The 26710-nt window shown below is 45.2% G+C and overlaps 1 protein-coding gene and 1 long non-coding RNA gene across 9 annotated transcripts in view; both read left to right on the forward strand.

The window, feature by feature from the left end:
- Positions 1 to 1967, forward strand: part of LOC135283761 (uncharacterized) — a 41142-nt gene extending 39175 nt beyond the window's left edge. The window contains exon 4 of the long non-coding RNA XR_010349396.1: positions 433 to 1967. This is a non-coding gene — a long non-coding RNA (uncharacterized LOC135283761). The remainder of the gene's footprint in view (positions 1 to 432) is intronic.
- AUTS2 (activator of transcription and developmental regulator AUTS2) overlaps positions 1 to 26710 on the forward strand; it is a 778310-nt gene that overhangs the window by 162015 nt on the left and 589585 nt on the right. The gene's annotated exons all lie outside the window — the stretch shown is intronic.

Below are 26710 nucleotides of genomic sequence, written 5' to 3' on the forward strand. Positions count from 1 at the left end.
GAAGGCTCTTGTAGAGTCACAGTCACCCTCTCTGCTCCATCCTTCTGCTCCATTTTCCTCTGAAGGAATTCTGAGGAAAGTTTCATGTTTCAGGATGAAAAATTAATCTCATCTTTCAGTGCTCTACTTATCTCTAGATAAACATGTAAATGCGGTCTGGGGCTTGAAACTTATCTGAGTTACTCAAAGAAGTGCTTAGAATTCTATTAAAAACTTCTGGTTTCTGTATTTGGTGAAAGGAAGGTTTGGCTGTGCTCTTATCTCATAAAATGTTTCCATACTGTAACATGGTGATTGTTTCTTCTGTCTCTCACTGCAGCTGTGCAACAATTCATGTCTCCAGACCCCAAATGACATGAGTTTTGCCAAATATTGCAATTAAAATGCAACATAGAAGCTGTGTTCTCTCTGTTTTCTGAATTCTTTTCCCAGCTCTCAGCTGCACCCACGTTCCTTGGCGTGACAACACATGGCACTGAGCAGGAAGCAGCTCCATCCTTCTGGAGGTGTTGGTGTTAACACAAATTATCCTTTGGCAAAGCAGGGAATCTCACCACGGCTTTGCTGTGGAGTTCAAGCAGTGTTCCCATTGTGGGCAGGCAGCTGGAGGAAATGCTCCATGCACAGCTTTGCTTCAATGGGAGCAGCTGGATCACCCTCTCTGTTTAAAGGCTCCAGGAAGGAGCTGTGCTGGGCACCTTCCTGCAGGTGAACATTCTACTCTCACAGTCTGTGCCCTAGGAAGTGTGTGCAATCCAAGGATAACATCACAAATCTATGCAGTTTTATTATATTTTAAAGGAGAAGTAACTGCACTGGATGACATAGATACGGTTCCTTGAAGGCTGATTATTAATATTTCATTTATTATGTCTTGTGGTCTGTCACAGAAGTACCTTATTGGTTTCTGAGGGTGATTTCATGCAAGGTTGCACATTTGAGGTCTGATTTGGAAAATAAACTCTGCTATATTACTATGACTAAGGCTTTTGTCAACTCCCAAACATAAGTTGTTGGAAGGGGATATTGCCTGACAATGTCTGCCCTGAATATTTGATTTAGTGACCACTTAAATCCATGCTGTGGTTTATTATTGTTATTGTTAAATTTCTATTTAAAGAGTAAATTTATTGCTGTCAGTCAGAAATCAGTCAAGACAGAACCAGTAACACATTCAGGCACGTGTTTGTGTCATGTTGAACAGTGACTTTTAAGAATACATATGTGCTTGTTGTTGATACCTCCTGAAGTCAAAAATCCAGATATGAAAAATGATATATTAATAAACAGCAGCTGAATTTGAAAGGGGCAGATATTTCTGAAGCAGCCTCTGGCAGGGGCTGTCTTGGTTTCCCTGCTGAAGTTGATGGCTGAAGTCCTGCACAGGGCAGGGGGCAGAACAACCCTCACAGCATAGCCTTGTTTTCTTTGCACTGCCCCCCTTGGCTCTGCATCATCAAACCTCAAACTGCTTTGCAGGCGTGGGGCTGGGGCTCATTCTTCACTGAGACTTGTCACTGCATGTCCTGAGAGCTGATACTATTCCCAGCTTTTACTCCACCACAATGTAAAGAGAATATTGTTATACTGAAGTCTCTTGGAAGCAGGTAATTGTTTGCTCCAAGTTCCAAATCAAGACAGATGTTTACAGAAGTCTTTTGTCCAATAGCAGTCTCAGTTAAATGTTATTGATAATGTGAGGCACGTTGCATTTCCTCCTGTAAAACACATTGTCTCAGCAAGGTATCCCAGAGTGGGTTCTTGTCCCTGTTCAAGCTCCCACGTGGTTTGGCTGACTTGCTGATGCTCTCCAGACACACTTTATGAGCTGTGCCACAAATTGATAAGGGTGAATTAAAATGTCTGTATTTCATACTTCCACAGACTGGTGTTTTCTATTAAAAAACCAAATGAGTGTGGGCTGTGGTTTCAGAGAAGGAAAGCCTGAGCTTCAGTTTCTGGATGAAAAGAGGTCCCTGGGACCGTGACACGCAAGGGGCCATGTGCTCCCTGCCTGGCAGAGTCTGCTCCAGCTGCAGAGGGATCTGAGTGGCAGGAGTGTTCCTGCTTGGAGCTTTCTGCTGCCAGCAGGAATCCACAGAGCAACTCCTGCCTGTGTGTGCTGTGGCTGACAGGGATGGAGTGTTCGGGTCGCTGTGCTGCTCCAGCCCAGCTCTGCCTTGTGTTCACCCTGCAGCTGCCCCCTGGAGTGGTCACCAGCTCCTGTCCCCCTGCACAGCCACTGTGCCACTCCCTGACACGGTGACGCTGCTTCTCTCCTCCTGAGAATGGAAGGAGCTGCTGCCTTTCCCTGCTGCTGTGCTGGGGAAGGAGGGACACTGCCCGTGCCTCAGGGGCTGTGTGCTGGGCTGAGCACCCGAATGCATCCAGAGAAGGGCACCAAGGCTGGGGAAGGGTCTGGAGCACAGGTCCTGTGAGGAGCAGCTGAGGGAGCTGGGGGTGTTTATCCTGGAGAGGAGGAGGCTCAGGAGAGATCTCATCACACTCTGCAACTCCCTGACAGGAGGGTGCAGCCAGGGGGGTCAGGCTCTGCTCCCAGGGAACAGTGACAGGATGAGAGCACCCAGACTTAAGCTGCACCAGTGGAAGTTCAGGCTGGACATTAGGAAAAAATCTTCACAAAAACAGTGATTGGGCATTGGAAGGGGCTGCATAGGGAGGCTGTCCCTGGAGCTGTTGTAAAAGGACTGGATGTGGCACTCAGTGCCATGGTCTGGTTGATAAGGTGGTGTTGGGTCATAGGTTGGACTTGATGATCCCAAAGGTCTTTTCCAACCTCATAAATGCTATGATTCTGTGAATTAAGGTGTGTGGGGCAGGAGTGGTCCCATGGCAGGGACCTGCTTGCTCTGTCCTACAACCTGAGTATTTTTTTTGCAGACAGATGTTTATTGGTGCTCTGGAAGGAGGAATCACAGTAGGATGCAAAGAGATTAAAGGAAACAAAACCATGGTGCCAATAACACCAAGGGTATGAGTTTGATCCCTCTGTGAACCATTGACTTAAGAACTGGACTTGATCCTTGTGATTCCCTTCCAACTCAGGATATTCTGTGACTCTGTGAAAGTGTGAAGCTATGAGTGTCCGTATATTAATAATAATAATAATGATGGTACTAATGAAGACAATTTATAAGTAGGTATGAAATCTTTAAACAGAAATGCAAAAGACGTTATCCATGACTCTTGGATATTTGCAATGGATCTACAAGCATCTGGGCAAGGGGCACAATGAGAGGTACAAGCAGTTGTCTGGTGGTGCCCTGTGCCATCTCCAGGGCTCTGCAGATGATGAGGTTGCTCAGGAGAGGGAGATTGGCACAGTGCAGTGCTGTGCTTTTGTGACTGTTCTTTCCTGTGTCTGTGTCATTCTCAGGTTTCTCAGTGTAATTTTGCCTCCCAGTGCAGATTTGTGCTCCATCCCCTGCTCCTCCAGCCTGGGCTCTGAGGCACAGCAGGTTGTCAGTGGAGCCCCTGGGAATTGTGAAACAGCAAACCACAAAACCTCTCTGAGGGGGTGTATCTTTGGGCTTTGGTAGCTCTGTTTCAGTCCCTGAATTCTGGGATATTTTCCTCAGTGTGTGGTGCTGGCAGCAGCGCAGGGTGGTCAGGAAATGCCATGGAAAACCCTTGGATAAGGAGCACGTGTTCCTGGGAGTGTTAGTGCTCTCTGCCAGCCCTGGAACAGCCTCTGTCAGCTGGAGATTATCTGCAAATAGTATCTCTAGATGATGTGAGCAAAAACTCAACCTCTGTGCTGAAAAGAGTAACGTCTCCATAAATAGGGATGCTCTCTGGCAACTGCAGTGAACTGAGATAACTGACTGATGATCAGTGCTGCACACATTAATGATGTCAGGTAAATGGGATAAGAATTACGTTCTTGGAGTAGCTCAGGTTGCAGCACTTTCAATTTACATTAGTTTCAGGTCAAAGTAACTTTTCTCTGTGCTGGTGCCGAGGGGCAGAGAATCAGAAGCCAGTTTGTGGCACCCCAGTTCTTCATGCATCCTGTATTCCAGACAGATTGCTCAAAATAGTTTTTCCATGAGCTTGAATAAATCAGACTTAATGTATGAAGACTTGAAATGCATTTTCTAGGCAGTAGGAATATATATTTTGTAACAGATGCCATACAAATGCCTTGTGTCCTGTAAAAATATATAGACATTTTGAATGTGATGGGAAGTTGCAATTTATAAGAACATCAAGATTCTTCAAGCCAAAAAGCTACAGACAGTTGTAAGAAAGATTGTCTTGTCTGTCAGTGCAAATGCTATTATACAACTGAATCATAACTGGCTGCACTTGACTAGCTGCATCTGAACTTCTGTCAGCTGTTACAGACAACTCCATTCTCTTTGCAGGGCTTTTTTTCCTTCCCTCAGGAACTCAGCTGAACTTGTTCTCGTGCAGAGATCTCTGCTATGGCTGGAGCATTTCATTTGGACATTTAAGGTGTTTGGTACATTAAGACATAGCCCCATATCCAGAGCCAGCTAACACATCAGTGGAGCTGGCAGGGCATTGAAATTCCAGTTGGATTTTAAACATCACACCAGCCAATTGACTCCTTAAGGTTCTTCCTTAAAATCTTACTTTTTATTGCAAATTAGCCCATCAAAACCATCCAGAAGTAGCTGCCCTGCAGTGTGTCTGTGCATTTAAATACAGGATACCCATCTGAACTTCAGTCATTACACTGGAGTAGTTTGGCTGAGCAATTTAAATATCATAAATCTTTGTCACTGTAAAAATGCCATCTATCTGTCATCCAAAAATCTGCCCTTTCCCCCCCTCCTCTTTAAAGCTAGTGGTTACTTAAAGTCTACTCTTGCAGTGCCAAGGTTAGAGGGCTCAGCTGTATGACAAGCTGGTGGGTAAATGCCAGGGATAACATGCTTTCAGAAATATTTTTGGAAATTTACTACATTATTAGTGTGGTTTAAATTAAAAAAAGGTAGTTGTTAGCTAAAAGCAGAGCCTGCTTTGGGAAAGGAATAAATTATGACAAAGTGTCAAAATATTAAAAAAACACAGACAAAAGTTCCTGTAAATTGCATTAAAAAGTTCATTGACAAATATTTGATATGTGTTTTGTGCTGTGTCAACATTAGTTGAGACTCCTGGTGTGTTTACCTTTGGTAATACTGGTTTTTTTATCCCCCTTAAGTAGGTTATTTATTTTTAATGAAACACTGTAAAATCCATTTTTAACTCCCAGGAAGTGCTGTGAGCCTCTGAGTGCAAGTGTTGTCAGTACAAGAGCAGAGCAGCAGAACTGCACTGAGCTGTGAGCTGCAGCAGCTCCCAGTGAGCAGCCACCCCTGCACCAGGGACCAGCCTCTGCCAGGGATCCCCACCCTGGGAAGGGGCCCTGGCACACCCAGGGCTGGGCTCGAGGCTGGGGGACCTGTGGGTGCTCAGCAGACTGATCCTGGAGCTGTGGTGGCTCAAAGCACCTTCAGCAGGGAGCCCCAGGGGGCTGGGGGGAACCCCGGGGTGCAGGAGCCCAGGCTGGCACTGACTGCACAAGGACCTGGAACTCAGCACTGCTGGGAGTTCAAGTGTCTGGGTTTGAAAAGCCAGGTGTCTGCTAAGGAAGGCAGGAGCCTCCCTTGAAATGGAAAATGTAAACTCCCTCCCTCTGATTTATTATAATTCTGAAATTAAGGGGCTCTCAGGCAAAGATATGGGAACAGGAATAACAGTTCTTTATTAGGAAAATTAAAAATACAAATGCAATAGTACAAAAAAAAAGAAAACAAACCACTGCCAGAGTCAGAACAGGCCCTGGCCCCCTGTGGGCAGGGTGGTGGCACAGTCCCATCCCATGGGGGCTCAGCCCTCCTGCAGTGCCAGCTGTGCTTCTGCTGGAGCAGGGATCCTGCACAAGGGGGGAGTTTTCCTCTGCAGCTCCAGGGCTGCTGGAGATGGGCCTGCTCTCCCTCTGGCAATGCAGGGCAGGAGAAAGCTGCTCCTCTGGCAATGCAGTGGGCAAAGGCTGCTGTGCTGTTCCAGGCTCAGATTGGATCCAGGTAGGAATGCTTGGCTCCTGCCCTGGGCACAGCATCTCCCCATGGGATGCTGGAATTTGATCAGCCCTGCAGGGACACTCAGTGGCCATGGACAGCAGAGATCTCCTGGAGGGAGGATTGGCTGTGGGAGAGATAAAGAAAACTGCCCCATGGACAGCAGAGAACTGCCCCAGCTCTGACAGAGGGTGATAGAATACACACCCAGCTACACCCTGCAACCTGAGACATAAAGGAAGGTGAGAAATGGTTATGGACCTGAAAACAGGAGAGTTAAGAGTGGATCAACACTTAAATTCAGTTCCTGGCTCTTTCCCAGTAACCATACTGAACATGAGGACAAGGTTCTTCCCCCAGAGGGTGCTGGGCACTGCCCAGGCTCCCCAGGGAATGAGCACGGCCCCGAGGCTGCCAGAGCTCCAGGAGCTCCAGGGATGCCCAGGCTGGGATTGTTGGGGTGTCTGTGCAGGGCCAGGAGTGGGACAGGATGACCCTTGGGGGTCCCTCCCAGTCAGGATATTCCATGATTCTGTGGTACATGTGACATTGGACATGCCATTTGTTCTCTGTCTGCCTGCACTTGTCTCTTGGGAAATAGGCTTAAGCCTTTCTTTTACTGATTTTTTTGTTCGTTTATTTTTTCTCTCCATCCTCCTGGTGGTAAGCTCAGAAGGCTCCAGGTTATGAAGTTGTCACTATACCACAGAATTAAATGACATTTTTGTCCCTGGACTTTTAAATTACCTGCAATTAGGGCACTCACATGCCTGTTTTAGCAAAATAGAATAGGGCTAATTCACATGGTGCTTTAACAGAAATAATTTTTTAAAAGGCCCAAAACCATTCATATTTAGCCCCTAGCATACACTAATTTGATCTGTCAAGCAGTGTTTGGAATTAGTGGAGCACAGAAATGCTGTTCATTGTCACAAGGCTTGTTTTAGCTTGGTCCTTAATTTTAAAAACTCTTTAATTTTCCATGTTGTGATGAAAAGACACCTTTTAATTCTGTGGTCATTATGCATCTACCACCAAAATATTTTACTCAGTGTCCATAAGTAAGAATTGCTAAGTGATAAATATTTTACTTTCATTAGGAAGACATTCATCAGAGTAGATTTTAATGCTCTCATTTTCTTTCCCTGTAAAAGAGTTTATTATGCAGGTACAGACAAGTCTTTTGATAACAACAGTGGGAATGGTTCTGGTTTTACTCAAATTTTATTAGACTCTTTTTCAGAAATAATTCAGCAATAATCCCTCAGTAGCAAATAGTTGTGTAAGGGGCTGTGGTCTCCTGTGGGCTTATTATAGAGAGGGAGGTATTTCTTTCCCTGGCATTACCACATAGTTTAGTGCTGTTTCACTCCCAGAACACTGGAGAGTTTGTTCCTGATTTAAAGGTATCGGTGCATTTAAATTTAGTGAATTGAATGGGTTTGAAAAGATACTGGCTTGAATTTGAGGGGGTGCTTGGCTGCCTGTTGGCTGCTGCCACTGTTTAGTCTCTGTGCATGGGGTTACCCATTCCCAGTGCTCAGAGGTGATAAATGCAAATATCAACATGTGATATTTTCCATTCCCTCTGCCAAGCTGTAAACAAAGCTCTCGGTTGGAAATGATCCCTTTTCAATAATAAAATATTTAAGAGCTACACAGTGCTTTCCATTTTCCAGGTGAAATCAAGCTGAATCCTGCCTGTTAGCACAGTCCTGCTATGGGACACACAGACCTTGTCCCAGAAGCTGTTTTCCTTCAGAGACATTCCCCCATGACAAGCAGACCTCCTCTTCCTCAAGCCAGACACAGGACTGGAATGAAGAGGGAATGATCTTGTGCTTTTGTTAATGTTTTTTTTCTGACATACAAAAACATTACCATTCTGTATTAGGACAAAAGAAAGAATACTCCCAGCAAAATAGTGAAATGAAATGAAATTTTTGAAGTCTTTCCCCACCCCAAAGTAGCTATTGCAGAAGCACAAAGAGAGTACAGAAGCCCTCCACCCAAACCAGATTTTAACTCTGGGCACCAATGACTTGACTGAGAGCTGGAAAAGACAGGCTTGATTGAGCTTTTGGCCTGACTTGAACCTCATTCTCTAAAATCTTGGGTCTGTGTTTGTCAGTCTTGACAAACTGTTTGTTGGGTTGAGGGCTGGTTCTGGGAGGCATTTGTCTTTCTCTGGACATTTCTGCACTTAAATTCTCTGAGTGTTTCCATGTGGGAAGTGGTTACCTCCACACTTGTTGGCCACTCACTGATTCTTCATGGGGAACAGGGATTGTCTTATGCTCATCTAGAAGAGATTTAAAAGAGAAAAAAAGTAAAGTATTTGTCTCTGAGACAGGCAACCTAAGGTGGATGTGACTGCATGCAAAAATTGTGCTGGAAAGTAGGAAACTGTCCCTGGTAGTCAGAGCCAGTCCTGCACGTTCCAGACAGCTTGGCTTGAGCTTGCCCCATTCAGAGGGACACCTAGCAGTGGGGGATTTTGATAAAGAACCCAGATTTTTTCTGGGAAGTTCTGGATAGCTGCATCAGATCTGAACTAACCCAAATTTAGGAAGCCTTTCTGCTGTGCCTGTTGAGTGCTATTGGCTGTTTCTGTCTCAGACATGGGGTAGCACAGAATATTTTTATTATCACAGCATTATTTGGGCTCATCTAAACAGAGAAAATAGTAGGAATTAAAAAAATAAAATCTTTTCAATTTGAAACAGTATTTCTTATTTGGTCATCTTTTCTTCTGGGAGTAACAAAACTTATTACATCACAGTTTGGTTCTGTTTCCAAAGTGGTTTTAGTTATGTCATATCTAGAACTTTCATTCTGGAGTTGGGAATAGTAATTCAGGAGTAAGTGCCTCTCCCCTTCAGTTATTTACTGTTTTAAGCCCCAATCTGCAGGACCACATCTGCATGCCTATTTAAAACATCATTTCCTTTGCACAGAAGCACTACTATGGCTAAAATTTAATTCTGATATTTAACTGAATGAAATTGCTTGCAGATGACTGTTTGAAAGAGAAACAAACCACATCCTTGTGTGCTGCTGCACTTTGGAGGATTTGTGAAATATTATACGAACGCAAAGAATGTGCCCTCCCCTGAATGAATACTTGGATATTACTCATTCAAATACCAGCACATTTTGCTTCAAAAATCATGGCTTGTTATTGTTGTCTGACAAATAGCAGCCAGCAGAAATTGCAGGGAGCAGATTCAGCCAGCAGCAGGACTGTCTTTTGTTCCTGCTGAACCTACCACAGCGTCTCCTCTGACACTGCTTCAGGGACAGATAAACATTGTCATGGAGTGTTTCAAAAATAATTGCAATAAAGATTCAGATTTATTTTAAAATATAGTATGCATTAGGTGACTTAAAACATCTAAAAAGTTAGACATTATCTCAAAAGTTGGACTCAAGAAGGAGGGTCAGAATAAGCTGTGCTGGTGCAGCCTGGCCCACACACAAATCACATTATACCAGCATGAATGAAAACAGTTTCCTTTCAGATGGGTGCAGAAGGGGAGTTGGCATGAAGGGGAGTTGTTCCAAGTCGCTTGGCAAGCCTCTCCTGACAAGAGTGGTTTAATTCACAAAGCAGCCTTGTTTTTACATCTTCATTGGTGGCTGGCACTGGTTTGGAAGCTGCCTGCCCGTAGCTCAGGTGATGTGAGCTGCCTTTGCCCACAGCTGCCCTGCTGTGCAGCTCTGTGCTCAGAGCTGTTCTGTTAACAGCACTACCCTTAAAAAGCAGCAGCTCCATGAGCTGCTCTGTGGTTAATTTGTGTTCCTGTGCTTGGTCTTGCTGCTGGCAGTGGGAGGGGTGCAGAGATGTCAGAAGGGATGAGGAGGGGGCTGCTGCAGGGTGCTGCTGTGAGCCTCACACAGGGCTGGCAGGGGGAAGAGTCTCTCTCTGCAGCCGAGCTGGTTTTGCAGGGCCAGCAGGAGGGTGCTGGGCAGGTACATGCCAGGGGTGCTGCTCTGTGTGCCTGCAGCCAGGAGGGTGCAGGGGGATGTGCACCAGCAGCTGCCTCATTCCAGGACGTGCAGTTTTCCTGTCGACACCTCTGTGACAGAATGTGGTGGATTTGCTGCAGAAGTGAAGAAATCCAGAACAGATGGGTCATGTGGTTACCCCAGTGCTCTGGTTTAACCCTCTTTTAGCTGAACTCCATCCCCTTTACAGCCAACCAGAGCTGGCACTGTAAGGAAGCTGTGCCACTTTCAGCTCCAGGAATATCTTAAGGACCCTCTAGTACTAAAGTCAGAGACCTCTCAAGGAAAGGGTTTTTTCCTAGTGATATTTATTATATAGGAGCTCTGCATTCTGACCACAGAATCACAGAATATGCTGAGTTGAAAGGGACCCATCAGGCTCATTGAATTCCACTCCTGGTCCTGCATGGACACCCCAACAATCCCACCCTGGCCATCCCTGGAGCTCCTGGAGCTCTGGCAGCCTCAGGCCGTGCCCATTCCCTGGGGAGCCTGGGCAGTGCCAGCACCCTCTGGGGGAAGAACCTTTCTCTGATACCCAACCTAAGCCTCCCTGGCACAGCTCCAGCCCTTTCCTGGCCCCATTCCTGGTCATGAGAGCGAGGAGCTCTGTACCTGCCCTGTGTTGCCCCTCCTGAGGATGCTGAAGACCACAATGAGGTCTGCCCCAGGACAGGGATGGCCCTGCTGGCCCCAGGGCACTGCTGGCTCTGATCCCACTGGCCATCAAATCAGCCTGGGACCAAACTAAGTCATAATTTCTGTCTGGAAGGGCTGATGGTTTGGGTTGAGCCCCTGTGACTGCTTTTTTGGTAGGAGTTGACATTGTGGTGGTAACCTGCCTTATGTTCTTATTATCATGTTTGCAAGCTGTGTGCAGTCTAGGCTTTAAAGCTGACTCTCCTTTGCCTTTAATCTTTCTGTATGGTTTCCCCCTTCTTTTTCCTTCTATTTATAGTTTGGGGCTTTTTTTTACACAACATGTCTTGAGTTTTCTGAGCCGTTTCAGTGGTTCTTGTTCCAGCCTCCCTCCCCCACTTGATTCTGTTGCGCTCTTGCTCTTTTGTTTTTCTCTATTCCCTCGGTGGATTTCTCTTCTTTGCTGCTTACTTTGTTTCCTTGTCATCTTTTGTTCCTCATTCTGCTTTTTCTTTCTTAGGGTGTTCTTCACATCCAGGTTCTATCCCTGGTTTCCTTCTCTCCCCTCACTTTTCAGTCTCCTCTGCTACTCTCTAGACATGTAAAAGAAAGTGAGAGTATCTGGTATCAGTACTTTTTTACTCTCTGACTCCATTTTCCTTCTGTTTTCTTCTGTCCCTGTTGAAGAAATCTCTTCCTCTTTTCATAGTGCAAGATCCATGCAGTTTGTTCTAATTTTATGGTCCTTTACCAGTGAGGTTGGCAGGGAGCTGCCAGAGATGTGGGGAGGGAGGGTAGACAGGGTATTGAGGTGTGTCCTCCCCCCTTCCAAAGCCAGCATTCTCACCCTGGGTGCTGTGTGTGACACCAGACCGAACTCCTGGTGGTGAGGGAAGAAGGTGTTGGTGTTCCTGCAGTGAGCCAGGAGAGCGTCCAGCTGGGGCTGTCCTTCCTGGGCTTCCCTTTTCCTTGGTTCTTGCTTTTCCAGTCTGTTTCCCTTCAAATAACAGCAGTAACAGAGCTCATGGTACAGCACAGAGCTCTCACCAAGTTTTGGGGCTTGTTTCCAGGCTTCACTCACTGAGCTGCTGGTGACCCCACAGCTGTCACAAATTCTGACCTCAAGGGTAGATGTTTCAGAGGGTGCTCCAAGGGAAGCTGTCATAGCTTTAAAAAACAGTTATGTGTATGAATTAACACTCATCTGTAGATGACTTCTTTAATTAAGCAAAACAGTCTTTAATACTTTGCTGTAATAATTAAGAATGGTAAATCTGCCATTGGTAATCTACTACTGTAGCTGGGCATGGAAAAATTCAATTGTTCAACACCAGCCCATGAGCCTTTTATCTGTTTGCAAGCTTTTTTTCCTTTTTCAATAATCCTTTATCAGCCTGCACTGAGGTGGAGCACAGGAGCACGAAGGCCTTTCTCAAGATGCTTACTTAACCTTTAGAAACCCAGTGACATTTACAGGAGGTGCCTCTCTCCAGCCTGCGCAGCGCGGCTGCTGACGGCGCCTCCGCGCACGGCGCTGCTGGGGCTGGTGCACAGCAACTCCTCACGATGCCTCAGCTTCAGCTTTTGTATTTTTCACATTCTGTGCTTTAGTGTGGGGGTCTGGGCCTCATATGAGGGGATGGTGAGCTCTCTGCACAGAGTAGGGAGACAAAACAATTCCTTCTCCAGCTGGGGACCAAGGACAAATGATCCAGATCTCAGGCCCAAGAGCATAAGCAATGTGGATTGAGGAAGCACAAGTAATTTTTATCTGTGTTTGGTTTTCAAGATCATCTGATGCCTTAGCTTTTAGCTTTTCTATTTTTCAGATTCTGTGCTGCTTTAGTGTGTGGGTCTGGGCTTCCTATTAGGGGATGGTGAGCTCCCTGCACAGAGCAGGGAGACAAAACAATTCCTTCTCTAGCTGGGGACCAAGGACAATGATCCAGATATCAGGCCCAAGAGCACAAACAACGTGGGCTGAAGAGAGAAAAACAAGCAGGATGGAAATTCATGGGCTAAAGCTGTAATTGGACAATTAACTCCAATAAGCAAATAGAGCAGAACTTATAAAAGTGAGAGATCCCATGCCCAGCTCTGCATTTTGTGACCATTTTGGTTCATCTTGTGTGTGGCCCTGGCTGGGCTCTTGTGCTGCCCAGGGTGGATCCATGGAGGCCTCCTGATAAATCCCTATGTCACCATTGAGTCAGGAATGGATAAGTGATAGAGACTCTAGGTCAGAAGGCTAAGAGGCTAGAAGCCTTTTTATTGGAACCCCTTCTTTTAAACACTGTTCTGATACAGGGGGACCTGATTGGTCATTTAATCAACACATTTCACATGACTGGCTAATTAAGAAGACACCCTTTGGTAAAACATCTTATGAGAAAAACAGCTTGTTCAAAACACCACCTCCAGATAGTTTACCATTTGTTTACCATTCTTTTTCTCTGCCTCCCTAAATCTTCCCAGACCAATTAATGGGAAAGCTTATCTAGCTTTCTCTCCCTCTGACCACACTGTCATCTCCATATGCCTGCTTTGTTCTTTAACTCCATCTAGCCTCTGTTCTAGGTCAGCCTTCACAAGGCATCACTCAGTGAATCCTCAGCACCCCATGCCAGGCATTTTGGCCAAGGGGCTGACATCTTGGCACTGCACAGGTCCATCTCCAGGGATCTCCACTCTTCTTGCTACACTGGAAAGTTGGGCTGTTGTGGTTCCTTGTCCAAAAAGTGGTTTTTCCAGTTTAAGGTACAAGTTTGTGCTTCTGGTGCTGAGCTTGTCTGCTGATGGTTGAAATGAGGGTCATCTAAACGTCACAAAGTCACAAGAGGTGTGTGTGCACATCACTAATACTCAAATCACTTCTAGCCTGTGATCTCTGAAATCAGACACGGATGTGTGGCTTCTAATGCTGTACCAAAGACAGCAAATTAAATACACTTTCTATAGTACATAATAAATTAATCAGTGATTAAAAGCCCCATTGTTAGTAGTTTACACACAGGTCCACATTGTGAGATGATTACTCTGACGAGGCCCCTTTCTGGAACATGCACTAGGCAATGTTGTGACTCTGGTCTCTTTTTCAGTGATTTGTATGAAAAGTTCATTTCAATACCTTTTTCTGGTTTTGCCTGACAGGAATAATGGTATCAATGAGTATAGACTTATGGCTTATGTGTTTTTTGTGTATATATATATATACATACAGAGGTGAGGGGGGTGTGTGTGTGTATTAAATATATAATATATATATAATATAATATAATTTATATAATATAAAATATGTATTATATAAACCACATTATATATATAAACTATATATGTGTGTATGTATGTGTGTGTATACACACACACACACACACACACACACATATATATATATAAATAATATATTTCCTTTTGAAATAGTGCATTTTCAATGCTGCCTCTCATGCACAGCCCCTCTAAGGACTAAACAGACCAGGATGACTCAGTGGGGAAAGAGAAAGGAAAGACCCAGTTGTAAATAAGGTTTTATATGTTGCTCTTCTGAAATTACAGCCAAGGCTTAAATGCTTGACGGTTCTCATAGTTATCAGATGGCATACAAAAATATAGTGCTTTGTCTTGGAGAGACTCTGTAAAACTCTCTTTTATACATCTCTAGTTACCATGTACTTAAAATTTAATAATCAGGGATGGTATTTTAAAGTACTGCACATTTCATGGGGTTGAATGCAGGAAAGAAAGAAAATCTAGTAAGTCTGTCTGTGAGGAATAGCAGACTGAATTTGGAAGCTGAAAATCTGCTCATATATTGAGTTAGAAAGTGAGTTCTTACATGATGTTCATTGCAAGGCAGTGATACATTTTGCCATACCTGCAAATAGTTTGTCAAGTAAGAACTGGCAGATGCCAGAGCTTAAAAATGCCATTGTTTTCCCTGTAGAGTCAGCTAAAAGCATAGTAGGAAATGTGTTAAGTGGATACTCCACTTTCATTAGGTCTGTGATCCCACAGATCCCTTTAGCATCCCACAAAAGGGATAATAAAGTTTTGTGCCATCACAAGGAGTGAATCCTTTTCCTCTGGGATGACACTTCAGCCTGTGGTGAAGGGAGTGTGCTGGTCACAGCAATTTCATGGCTGGTAAAATCCCAAAGCAGAGGCTTCACAGAGCAAGGATGTGTGCTTCCATGTGGGATTCACTAAGGAGGAAAGCACTTAATGACTCACTTCTGGAAAGGGAAGAAAAACCCCTAGCTTGTCCTGGCTAACAGGGGTCTGCTCTCAACTGCTTCATGGGATGGAAGGAAAGCTGTCGTGGTTCAGGGCACATTTGGGAGAGAACTTCTGAAGGGATTCTGCTCCAAAGGGTTTGCTCCTGTTCTGCAGGGGCTGTGTGACAGCCCTGCCTGGCTCTGAGCCTGCGGAGCTCTGCTTGTCAATCCAATGGAGCCTCACCTCTGCCTGAAATTTGTGACACTGCTGGCAAGTAGAGGTTTGTATTTCCTCTAGGAAGGTGTTAAAGCCATTTTCAGCCTCCTGAAGTGACTTACAGTTCCTCTGTGTTCATCACATATTTTTCTTCATGTTTTTTGTTTCTCCAATCATTTTATTTTCTGCTCATCCTCCATTCCCTGTGGATCTGTAACTCGTCCTTGCTTTTACCTTCCCTCTTCCTTCAGTGAGGACTTTAAGGCACACACTTGACACCCAGCTTATCCTCCTTGTTCTCAGTGTGCTGTTCTTCTGTGTGCTGGTGTTTGTGCTGGATTTTTGGCTGGTTTTCTTAAGCTGAGATGGCTCTTTCAAATGAAAACCAGGAAGCAGAAGCCCCTTCTGTTTTGATGGGCTAACTCCTTAGTCTTGATTAGTCCTCTGGAGTGTCAGTATGTCAGTGTCCATTAAAGCCTACAGTAGTGCTCAGTAAGAAGTCACATGACAAATAAATTTGATTCTGTGGGGTTTTCTGTCTCTTACTGGCTTCTGTGGCCTCTGCCTGACTGCTGCCTTTGACAGGTAGTTTAAATGCTGGGTTTTTCACTGGTATTTATCTCAGCAGGATGCTGATAGCCTCAGAGCAGCAGTGCTGGATCAGGACCTCACAGTGGCACATGGATTCCACAACAGAGGCAGAGTTCTTGCACTTACAAACAGGAGGTTTTTCTCTTTAAGGTTGCTGGTGGAGGGGAGCCATGAATTCAGGTTTGGCCAGGTGGGGAGGCAGCCCCACGAGCACTCTGCATTACAGTGTTTGCTCACCTTGAATATGCTCTGCTGGGCAGTTCAGGCAGGGAAATCCACAGCTGAATCTTTGCCTTGTGTTTGCAAACAGCCTCTACAAACTGTAGTCCTTAGCTCTAGACAAGGCTGCCTCTTTTGGAATATTTTGTTGTTTCTTGTTTAAAATGGCTGGGGAGAGATGAAATGTGAAGCAGTGCTGGTGATGGGGCTGCCATGTGCTCAGAGACAGGAAGCTGCAGTTCCTGCCACTCTGACAGGGATGCTTTGCTCCAGTTTGTTTCCATGAATATTGGCTCTCACTATGAAACATTTGCAAATGTCTCCTTGCCCTGGGTATGTGAAGGGGAACAGCAGCTGAGAGTCAATAAGACATTTCTCTTTCCATGACCTGCTATGGATTACCTGGTAAAACAGCTAATTCCTGCTTTGGAAAGCAGCTGGCAGGGATCGCTGTTGGAGGGGCAGCAGCGGCAGGGTGGATTTCTTGTCCTGTTTGCACAGCCATCCCTGTGTCTGGTGCCTTTTGGAGGCCCCTCAGCACTGCTGCTGTCCCTGTGCCCTGGGCTCTGCTCCCCAGGGCCCCTTCAGCTCGGTTCTCAGCAGCCACTGCTCTGTCTCTGCCCTGATTTGTGCTGTTTCCCTGTTCCTCTGCAGGCTCCTCAGTGTCTCCCTGGCTCCCCAGACCCTCTGCTGCCCCAGGGCTTCCTTAGGCTGGTCTGGCTGTTTGCTCAAGGCTGTTTAAGGCTTCTCCTTAAGCTCTTGCTTGCCAGTGCTGTTGCTTAAGGCTTCCTAGAGCTTTATAACCCCTTCCTTTCACCTCTCTTGGCCATTTTCAGCCTCCTGAAGTGACTTACAGTTCCTCTGTGTCCATCACATATTTTTATTCCTGGGGTTTTCTTTTGTTTCTCCAGTAATTTTATTTTCTGCTCATCCTCCATTCCCTGTGGATCTGTAGCCTGTCCTTGCTTTTACCTTCCCCCTTCCTTCAGTGAGGTGCACACCTGACACCCAGCTCATCCTCCTTGTTCTCAGTCTCCTGACTCTTCCCTGAGCTCATGACTGAAACCCCCTCACATCCCACTGTGCTTTCTGTGCAAGGAAACCACACTTTTCCATCTTGCCTCAGCTGCCTGTGCCAGCATTGCAGGGTGGAGATGGTGATAATGATTTGTAGGGCATTTTCAAAGATACTGGAGTCTGTTTATGATATGTATGGTTTATGGTTTCTTTGTCCTACCTTGTGTCCCAGTTCCAGTGTGTGTTTTAGAAATTTATTAGTAATTGCACCCAGTTTGTTAGAGGAGGAGCAGGGAATGAAGCTTTCCAGCCTTTTAAGCATAGACTTCCTCCAAAATAAATATTTCAAAAACCCAAAAAGACTCAGATAAACATTTAAAATAGCTGCTGTAGAGAAAAATATGTAAAACAATTAAACACCTTGCCTAAACTATCAGAAAACATATCTGCAGTAAGAGTCAAAAACTCAAAGATGTTGAAAACTCAGACACGGCCCCATCACTGCCTCTTGAGCTGATCACAGCAGCTTTAGGCTTCTCTTTGCACAGCTGCATATTTCTGTGAAAACTGGTCTCATGTTATGGTTTTTCTTAATTTTCTTTATCATCACCTGGGTTTTGATACTGCCAAGTTCCCTAAACTGAGGGTACTCTTTGTGCTTAATGTCACTGAAACCAAAAAAGTAATTGCATTCCTTTGCCATCTATTCCAGGTTAATCCTCCAAAAGAAGTGATTCCCTCATCATCTGAGCCAGTGGTTTTAGTTTAGACTGTGAACCCTCCAATCTTTAATTTTCTGCATGGAAGCAGAAGAGAGAGGGAAGAAAGAGACTGTGCAGCTCATCTGCTTTGTAACAGATGTGCATTGAATCCCTGGGCATGACCACATACATGTTGAGAAATGAAGGGACGCAGAGAACTATACTGGGATTTAACTTTCTTTTGAGCCAACATGAAAATCCTTCCAGTTTTCAATGCTGGATTCCATTCTGGCTGTGGCTGAGCAGAAGTTGGTGTTCTGGCTTGTCCTGGCTAACAGGGGTCTGCTCTCAACTGCTTCATGGAGATGTGGAAGGAAAGCTGCCCTGATTCCATGTTCAGGTGTACTCACACACCCCAGTATTTGTGATACCACTTTGGTCTTAATGAAAAGAGAGATTAGAAAATGAACAGCAACACAGTGCTACACTGGAAAGTGCACATAATTCATGGGCAGGAGGAGTAGGATGGCTCTGCCTATCTTGCCTTTTTCAGGTCATTAGAAACTATGGAGAGGAGTTTAAAAAAATTGAGAAAGAAGGATGGAAAGCTTTCTGCAGACCAGCCATCCTCAGTGTTGTGTTGGTCTTGAGGCACATCTCAAACATGTTGGAAGGGAGGAGGAAGTCCAGGCATCAGCTGGGGCTGGGCCTCTGCTCATCGTTTGTCTCCAGTGCTGGTTTACAGTTTTGCTTTTTAATTTTGCTGCTTCTTTTTGCTTTCTGCTTAATAAGAGTCTCCCCTCTGGCTCTTGCAGTGGCACTGTCAGCCTGGAGAAACAGAGAAAACCTGGTATGATGTAGGTAGGATATGTCCCTGCACACCAGGGTCTGAGTGTGGCTGGTGAGAGCAGGTGGTGGACACAAATGTGGTTGTTAGAAAGGGTGAATGCCACATTTTCTCTCATTTTGTTCTTTTCTGAGCCTTACATCATGTTTTGATCTTGTCTTGGAGAGCGTAGGTTCAGACTGTTCCAGTGGTGCAACTGCAGCAGTTCCAGCTGCTCTCACCTGACTTCCAGCTGTGTCCCCTGGAAAATGTCAGCCACTGGTCCCAGCCAAAACCCTGCAACACCATTGTGATTCCTTGGAAAGACTGTGCACAGCTGAAGGGGAAGGCAAGAAGTGTCACTTGAAACAAAAGCCCTACTTAAAGCACTGCAAAGTGTAATGTACTAACAGGTTTTCCCAAATCTTCAACAAAAGGTTATTTAAGAAGAGTTCAGCTGCTGCTGCCAGGGGACATGTAGGCCACTGTCTCTGTTTTGATAAACCTTCAGCTGCATTTGTCTGCTTAATAGCTGTTGATGACAAGGTCATGTTCACACCTTTGAATTTCTGGGCCCTTGTGGCCACTAGAGACAAACCTGCCACCTTTCATGGTTCATTTTGCTCCTAAAACTCACGTCTCTCTGTTGTGCAAAGAGAGCTGATATGGCTGAATACAAACTAAGCTCACACACATGTCCATGCAGTCATTCCCTTCTCCCCTCTCTATGGTGACTTTCCTCAATTTGTTGGCTGTTGTGAGCACTAAATACAGTTGTCTCAGCCTGTCCTACATAATGATAACTAATATCTCAATGATTTTCAGGCTCAGTCATCCAAGGTATTTGGATTTCTTAACTGGGACTTGTACTCTTGGCTTTTCCAGAAAGGACAATCCTCATGCAAGTGAACAGCTTGGATGGATTTTTCATGCTTTTTGTAATAATAGTTTGCCTGCTTTGCTCCCTTTTTGCCTTTCCCTTGTGATCCAAGACTGCAAGCAGGCAGGATTGGTCAATTTTGGTCAATCCTAAAATGTTGATTGATGATTGAGCTGGAATCCAGCTGCAGACATTGAGGCACTGCTCTTAGTCCTCTCTGTGAATTGACAAGGTCAGTGTTAAGAGGAATGGGGCTCATTTTTCCTCAGCTCTGGCCTTAACCCATTTTCTGCTCTGGAATATGTTTGCCTTAATATCTCTGTAGGATGGAAACAAATACCAGAGGTAGAAGCAGATGCAGTGTGAAATTGCACTGGCTGGTCGTTGCTGCCTGCTCTGTGTCCTGTATTTGCACTGTTCCCTCAGCCAGGGGTTCAATGCTGGACAATTCATCCAGCCCCAAAATTCACCTGTGTGTGGACAGCTGGGGCAGCAGCCAGAGTGTCTGAATTCAGGAGGGTGCAAAAATCAAAGGGACTTCTCTGTGTGTTTCATTCTTTTTTACTATAAATCTGTAGTTTCCATAAGAGCAAGGGTGTTTTACCTGCCCCTAAGCCTTGCTTTGATCATGTGTGCATCTGATTGAAAGATTGGAACTGAGAGCTCTTCTCTCAGGCCCACATGGGCCATGTAAACAAGTCGGTTTAGAGTTGAATTGCTGTCTTCTTTGGTAAACTAATTCTGTGAAATGTGTAGTGCAATCCCATACACTGGAAAGAAGTGGATTTTTTGCTGACTGTGTAATATTTTCCTAATGTTTGTTCTTCACAGATGTTACTCACCACTGGGGAGCACAGTGGATTGGAAAAATCCAGTGGCTTGTCATGGCAGTGGATGTTGGCATTAGGCATGTTTCCTGTGAGCCTTGTAAGGTGTCTGCAATGCTTTCAGCAGGCGTTGGGACCTTGAAAATGTTGTATTTCTCTTGGGGGGTTCCAGGTCATACCAGCCAGCAGCTGTGTCAGGAATCTCAGTTGCTGTGCAGTGATGAATCCCTAGGATGGAGCTCTGCAGTGTTATCACATTCTTTCTATAGCAGGGGACAGGTAAAAGTCTATTAAAACTGGTTTTTACTTTCTTTTGGGGGCCTGTCAGCGCTGAGCTGAGCTCAGTGACACTGTGACGATGAATGTGACAACACTGCTCCATGCAGAATATGAAACACTGCAGAGGGCAGGAGAGGACAGGCCTGCAGAGGTGAGAGCAAACTGCTGCTCATGGTTTGGTCTCATTCCTGAGCAGCCAGAACAGCCCAGGTTTGTGGTGGCACCAGGGGTGAGGCTGGCACAGCTCGTGCTGCAGGTGTGTGCCTGGGCAGCTGCCACTGCCACAGGGCACAGTCTGGGCTCAGGCTTGGGTTCATGTGCTTGTCCCCTGGACTGCAGAGCTGTGAGATCTGGGATGACCTTGAATTCTAACCTTGAATTCCAGCAGGTTACACTCTGTGGGCATTTTCTGTTTCTTCTGTGCAGGCAAAGACAGTGGTTTCCAGCTCAGGAAGAGTTCCTGCTCCCTACACATTGCTCTGCCTTTTTTCTTACCTGATGTGGGGAAAAATCCCAACTCAGCCATAGGTTGTACCAGGAATGAACCTCCAGAAGATAAATCAGCATTTCCAATTGAACTTTTCAGACTTTATATTGATGGAATGTGCTCCTCAGGTAGGGAAAATCTCAACAGGCTCTGGCTGAGGATCAGTCCAGGCTGCTTGATGGCAGCTCAGGCTGCTCCTGGGTACAAGAAAGGTTTAACTGGTGCCAGGAGCTGCTTCAGCAATTAATTCTCCACCCTTCTGCAAAGCTAAATTTTTTGGCAAGGGGACTGACCTTTACCTGGAAGGAGATCATCATTCTGTTAACACCACAAATATCTCCAGACTTCCACGGTGAGTTTGTTGAGATGCAGTGCTTTGGAGAACAATTCTGTAGCAGTTACAATAGACAAGTATATTAAGATTGACTTTAAGTATGAGAGCTGGAATCCTTCCATGAGAAGAAACCCACAGTGTGTTGATTTTGAAGAAGACCGTTAGTCTAAAAGTGCTTTCCTGCCCTGGGAGGGGAAAGAAAAGCTCAGTAAGTGGAGATCGGGAGGGACACTTTGTACAGCACTTGGGAGGTGGAGATCACAGTCCTTATCGGTCTTGAACTTATCTCTGACCTTCATTGCTCAGTGCTGTTTTTCTTTATTTTCCTCCTGTCTGTCAGATGTCTGCAAGTGGGTGTGAAATGCAGTGAGTGATCTGCAGGCTGTATTGAACCCATGCTGGGGAGCAGGGCTGGGAAGAGAGCAAAGCCAGTGCCAGATGTGCTGAGAGCAGAGGACAGGGCTCAGGAGCACTCTGACTCTGGAAAATCTCCAAGGCTGATCACATTTGCCGGCTCTTTCTTTCCTTAATGGGAGTTGAAGCTGAGACATTGGTACAAGTGTATTGGTGCTTGGGAGGCTAAACAAGGAGAAACATAAATAAAAACTCAATAATCCATCACTGGAGGGAACTAAGGAGCTTATCTGATTGGTTACAGCATGGCAACCACATCACAAAAACACATAAATCCAGAAGACTGTGGGGTTTTGGGTTTGATTTTTTCCTTCTTAATCCAGTTTGAATCTTTTTAAACACTTAAAGGGCAGATAAAATGAGCAACCAGCATTTGAAATGAAGGAAGAACTGATATGCTTGAAAGGAAAATGTCAATGCCACAAAAAAACCATAGCAGATTCAAGAGAGTCAATTTGTAAGCTCAGATGCCAGCACAGAGCTGTCGAGCACAGGGACTTCATAAAAACCCTGACTGTTACCAGTTTGTTAAACTGGCCAGAATGGTCTCTAGTGAAACTTTTCATGTTTTCCTGCGAATACAAACTCAGTTTGGGCTTGTCTATCCACAAATGGGTTATCAGAGGTGAGTCTTTAGGTGCATCTCATTGGAACTTTTTTTTCTAACACCAGAATTCCATTCCGTCTTTAGCTCTTCCAGCTGGTTTCCACACGGGCTGTAGGGAGTGGCAATCAATGATCTTGGAGTTTGTCACTGATAGGAATGATTCTTTTGCTAATGATTCCTCTCCCTCCCTGCCTGTTTGGTGCTGTGAACATTCAGAGGTGCTCAGGAACAAACTGAGCATGGGGCAGAGCGGCTGATAAGGAGAAGAAAAGGGAGCACTTTGACAGAAAGCCTTATCCTCCTCCCTGAGCTGCCTTTCATTGACATTGGTGTGTTTGGGCTTTATCATTCTGCTTATCAACGTTCCAGTGAGAGGCTTGGGAAGTACCAGAGATGTTTTCAAGGGCAGGGTTACCTGCTGGGGGGTTATTTATTCTCTGTGCTGTTCAGGACACGGCTTGCTTTTGAAAAGGAAAGGAAAAGGAACTGCAACTGGAGGAAATGTCTTTCTCTGTTCTTCCAGGATACAGGGGGCCTCTGCCCATCACATTTCACTGATCCTTAGCCCTTGTTATGTGGCATCTGGGAAAACTCAGCAGCCTTTAGCTGCCCCAGCCTCACGAGGCTGTGTGTGCCCAGAAGCTCCTCTCTTCTTCCCCACTTATCAGTGGGCCTCATAAAAGCTTTTACTTCTCCCTGAAATCCTTTCTCATCTCTTCCTGCTGAAATAGCAAATGCTGTAGTTTTATATGTAGTTGCATTTAGGAAAGGGGAAATAAAGTTCTTGTGTTTGCCAGCCTTCTAAGATCAGCAACTGCACCTATTCCCATCTAGTGACAAAACCAGCTCTGTTCTTCTGTGGTGGAACATGAGGTTTGGGACCCGCAGTTCTCTGGTACAGAACCCTAGATGTGAAAATGAGCCTAATCCCAGCTCCATGGTCCCTGCACAGGGTGGGTCACAGCAGAGGGACACTGCAGGGACACAGCAAATCGTGCTCTGGTTGTCTTTGGAATTTCATGTTTTGCTCTAATAACTCTGCATACCGACTCTAATCTGCTTTTAATTCTGTAGCTCAAGTGAAGGTCCAGACTTCATTTCAAATCTGTTGTTATTTTTGCATGTCCTCTTTTTCTCAAGTGGTTTATTTTGTCTAAATGCAGCAATTAAAAATAAATTATTACTCTGTGAGAGAATTTGTCTCAAGAAGAGGAAAGAGGTTTACAGCAGCAAACTCTGACTGTCCTTATTTGTTCTGGCAGATAAAGAGGAAAGCAGTTTTCAAAGCAAATCCACAGTAGGTCCCTTTGGGATACTTGTCTCCCTGGGGGGAGACTCTTTTCTTCCCCACCCTGGGCAGATCACAGCACAGATTCTTTTTGGATTTGGGATGTCAGTTCAGACTGGATTCACACATGAGCTGTCTTTCAGCCCCCTCACACCTGCCCCCTCCTTTTCTGACAGCTTTTTCAGGTGTTGCTGATGATCCTCCCAGGTTCCTCTGCCACTTCCTACCCCGTTCCTTTGGGGGATGTTTGAGGCAGAGCTGCTGAGTCCCTGTGGGTCTGTGACCAGGAGAATCCCCAGCTGCAGCCTGGCGTGGTGGCCAGGGCAGCTCTGTGGAGAAGGGGGATTCTGCAGAGCTGTGCTCATCCATTCCCAGCACAGGGATGAACAGTTCCCCTCCAGTGCTGCTCTCAGGTGTCTCCTGGTGGCAGGGGCTGGCCGGACAGGTGACATCTCTGCCTGAGGACAGAGCTGCTGGGCCTGAGCCTTCAGAGCCTTCAGAGCCTGGGCATGTTCCCCAGTTTGACAGCTCGTGTTTACTGGAGCTGCAGGAGAATGTTCATTGCTGTGAGATTGCAATGGCCATGCCCTGGCTGCGCTCACAGGAAACATCCAGGGCCAGGCAGGTTTGTAGGCAGCTCAAAATCTTGGCAGGAGCTGCCTGGCCTTAAGAGTGCTTGTGGAATGGCAGCTTTTGAGCCAAGCAAAGCACCACTGCTGTACACCCACCCTCCTCTCTGGAGCATTCTGCTTGTGTTTTAAAAACATTCTGCCTTTGTGCCCTTCTGTTGTACTGCACCCCCTTAATGGCTGGGATGATGCTGGGTGCATTTCCTTCAACAAAATAATGCAGTCCCCTTGTGAAAGGGGAGATTTATGGTGTCTGTGTGTTCATCCCATTTCTGGAGACGGCTCCTCTAATGATAAAGGTGCGTATATCTCGGTGTGATGTAAACAACTTGATGGATGGGTGGCAGTTTATGTGGAGAAAATATTGGAAGCTTTTTATCTATCTGTAAAGCTTCCTGGGAGGCTGCAAACAGGTGGCCTGGAAGCAGCAGACAGGTAGATCATCATTACGGGCAGTCAGGCTGTTTGCAGGTACCACTGAGGCCAGCATTTCCATTCTGAAAATAATCAGCTGCTGAAGACAAGGGGATGGAGCTCAAGGCTGCCAGAGCACTTACCTCTCGTTTGAAACAAGAGGAAGCAAAGATGGATTATATTAATACAATAACTGGCAGCCAGTCTATGTAAAGTGCTGCTTTAATCCCTGTTTAGGAAAAAATGCAGACTCAGGGATTGTAGTGTCCAGTCATGGATGCAGGTTTTAATTGTGGAGTAGTAGGAAAATATTAAAATCTTGCCATTTACTGTAGTGACAAAGGTGCAGGATTGAATTGAATTTGAATTCTCAAAAGGATATTCATCTTTCCACCCAGTCAGTCTGTGTGTGTGTAGGTCTGTCTGTATTTTTGCACCTGCATCCCCAGTGCAGGCACAAGCACTAATTAGCTTTTCAAGTGGAGAAATTTCACTTAAAAAATGAAGCCTAGTTTCAGTTTTCATAAAAATGTCAACCAGAGCAATAAAATGTCTCCCTAATTTAGGAACACTAGAAGGCAAAATAAATTAAATATTGAAACAGACAGAAATCCTTATGCTGAAGTTGATGGGTTTAAAAATATGACTAACATAAAATTGCCACAACTCTTCTTTTCCTCACTGATGGCACACAGGCCTGCCTGTGTGAAATGTGCTCAAGTGGAGAAGGTTTATAAGCACTGGGGGAATTGCACTGATCCCAGGCCTTGAGAAGCCTCATTCCTGTGTGCCACAGCTCCTGCCACCCCACAGGGGCACCCAGGTCCTTTATTTGCTCAGAGGTGACTGCACCCCTGGGATGGATGTGGGGGTTGCTTGGTTTGTGCTTCAAGGCTGTTCTTTTGAAGGATTATCCCTGAGGGCAGGTTCTGGCTTGGCCAGTCTGGTTTGGAGCCAAAGGACATCACTGATGGACCTTGTGGTGTGGTGACAGCCCTTCTGGCTGGCTTTGGAAGCATCCAGGATTGACACAGGTCACCTTGAGATTGTTTGCATAAAGCTGGGGAAATTCTTCCTCAGGGGTGTTCATCTGGAAGCTTGGCATTGTGTAAGTGTTCGTGGTTAACTGATCCTGCTCTGGAGGATATTTTGGATTTTGTACCCAGGGAGTCTGAGGTTCCAGGGGGCTGAGTGAACCATGGGCAGCATCTCTGCAGGTAGGGGTGACTGCCTGATCCAGGAGGGAGCTGCAGAAAACCAAAGCAAGTGAAAATATCTTTTTTTTCCCCGTGGTGTAGGATGAGAGCAGTTGCAGGGTTTCAGTCCTGGTGCTGGCCCAGGCCCCTAAAGGTCTTTGCTGTGGTTTCTTCTGTTGCAGGGAGTAATGAGAGGAGCTTGTGTTAGATGAAATAAAGACTTCATGGTTCAAAACCACACATTTCTATTTGCTACATTCCTACCTGCTCTATCCTTATTGCTCGGCTGTCTGGTGCTTCAGTGCAAAGGGGATTTTTCATCTGGCATGATGATGATTCTTCTTTTTCTGTGTGGTTTCTTTTTCCTTGGCTTTTTTTTTCTTTGCTCTTTTAATTATTTTTAGGATCTGTAACATAAGTAAATTAGAAGTGCTTTTTAATCAGCTTTCTTTAGATAGACTCACTTTGTAGTACATAAGGATGGTAAAAACATTTGACTTAATTATCAATAGATTATGTATCTTTGTTATATTATTATTATTGAAGATCAAATAGAAATATCAGAGTTCACCATATAATTAAAAATCACACCACAGTTCCAAGTGCAGACCACCTAAGGTTGTGTGTGTAAACTTAATACCTTCAAATTTTGAATTACTTTTTTTTCTTAATGTTTGATTTGGCTTCTGATATATTATTAGTAGGAAAAAAGTATTTTAGAGTGTAGTAGTAAACTGACTAAAATTTTAGGTTTTGTTTCTTTACATTGTCAGTGAGAAAAGTTGTAAGGAGAAGAGAAAAATTCTAAAACTTTTGTTCTAATTCTTATTAGAATTAGCTACTGTTAGTTACTGTTAATAAATTAGTTACTGT

The sequence above is a fragment of the Passer domesticus genome, chromosome 19 (assembly GCF_036417665.1).
Source record: "Passer domesticus isolate bPasDom1 chromosome 19, bPasDom1.hap1, whole genome shotgun sequence".
NCBI lineage: Eukaryota > Metazoa > Chordata > Aves > Passeriformes > Passeridae > Passer > Passer domesticus.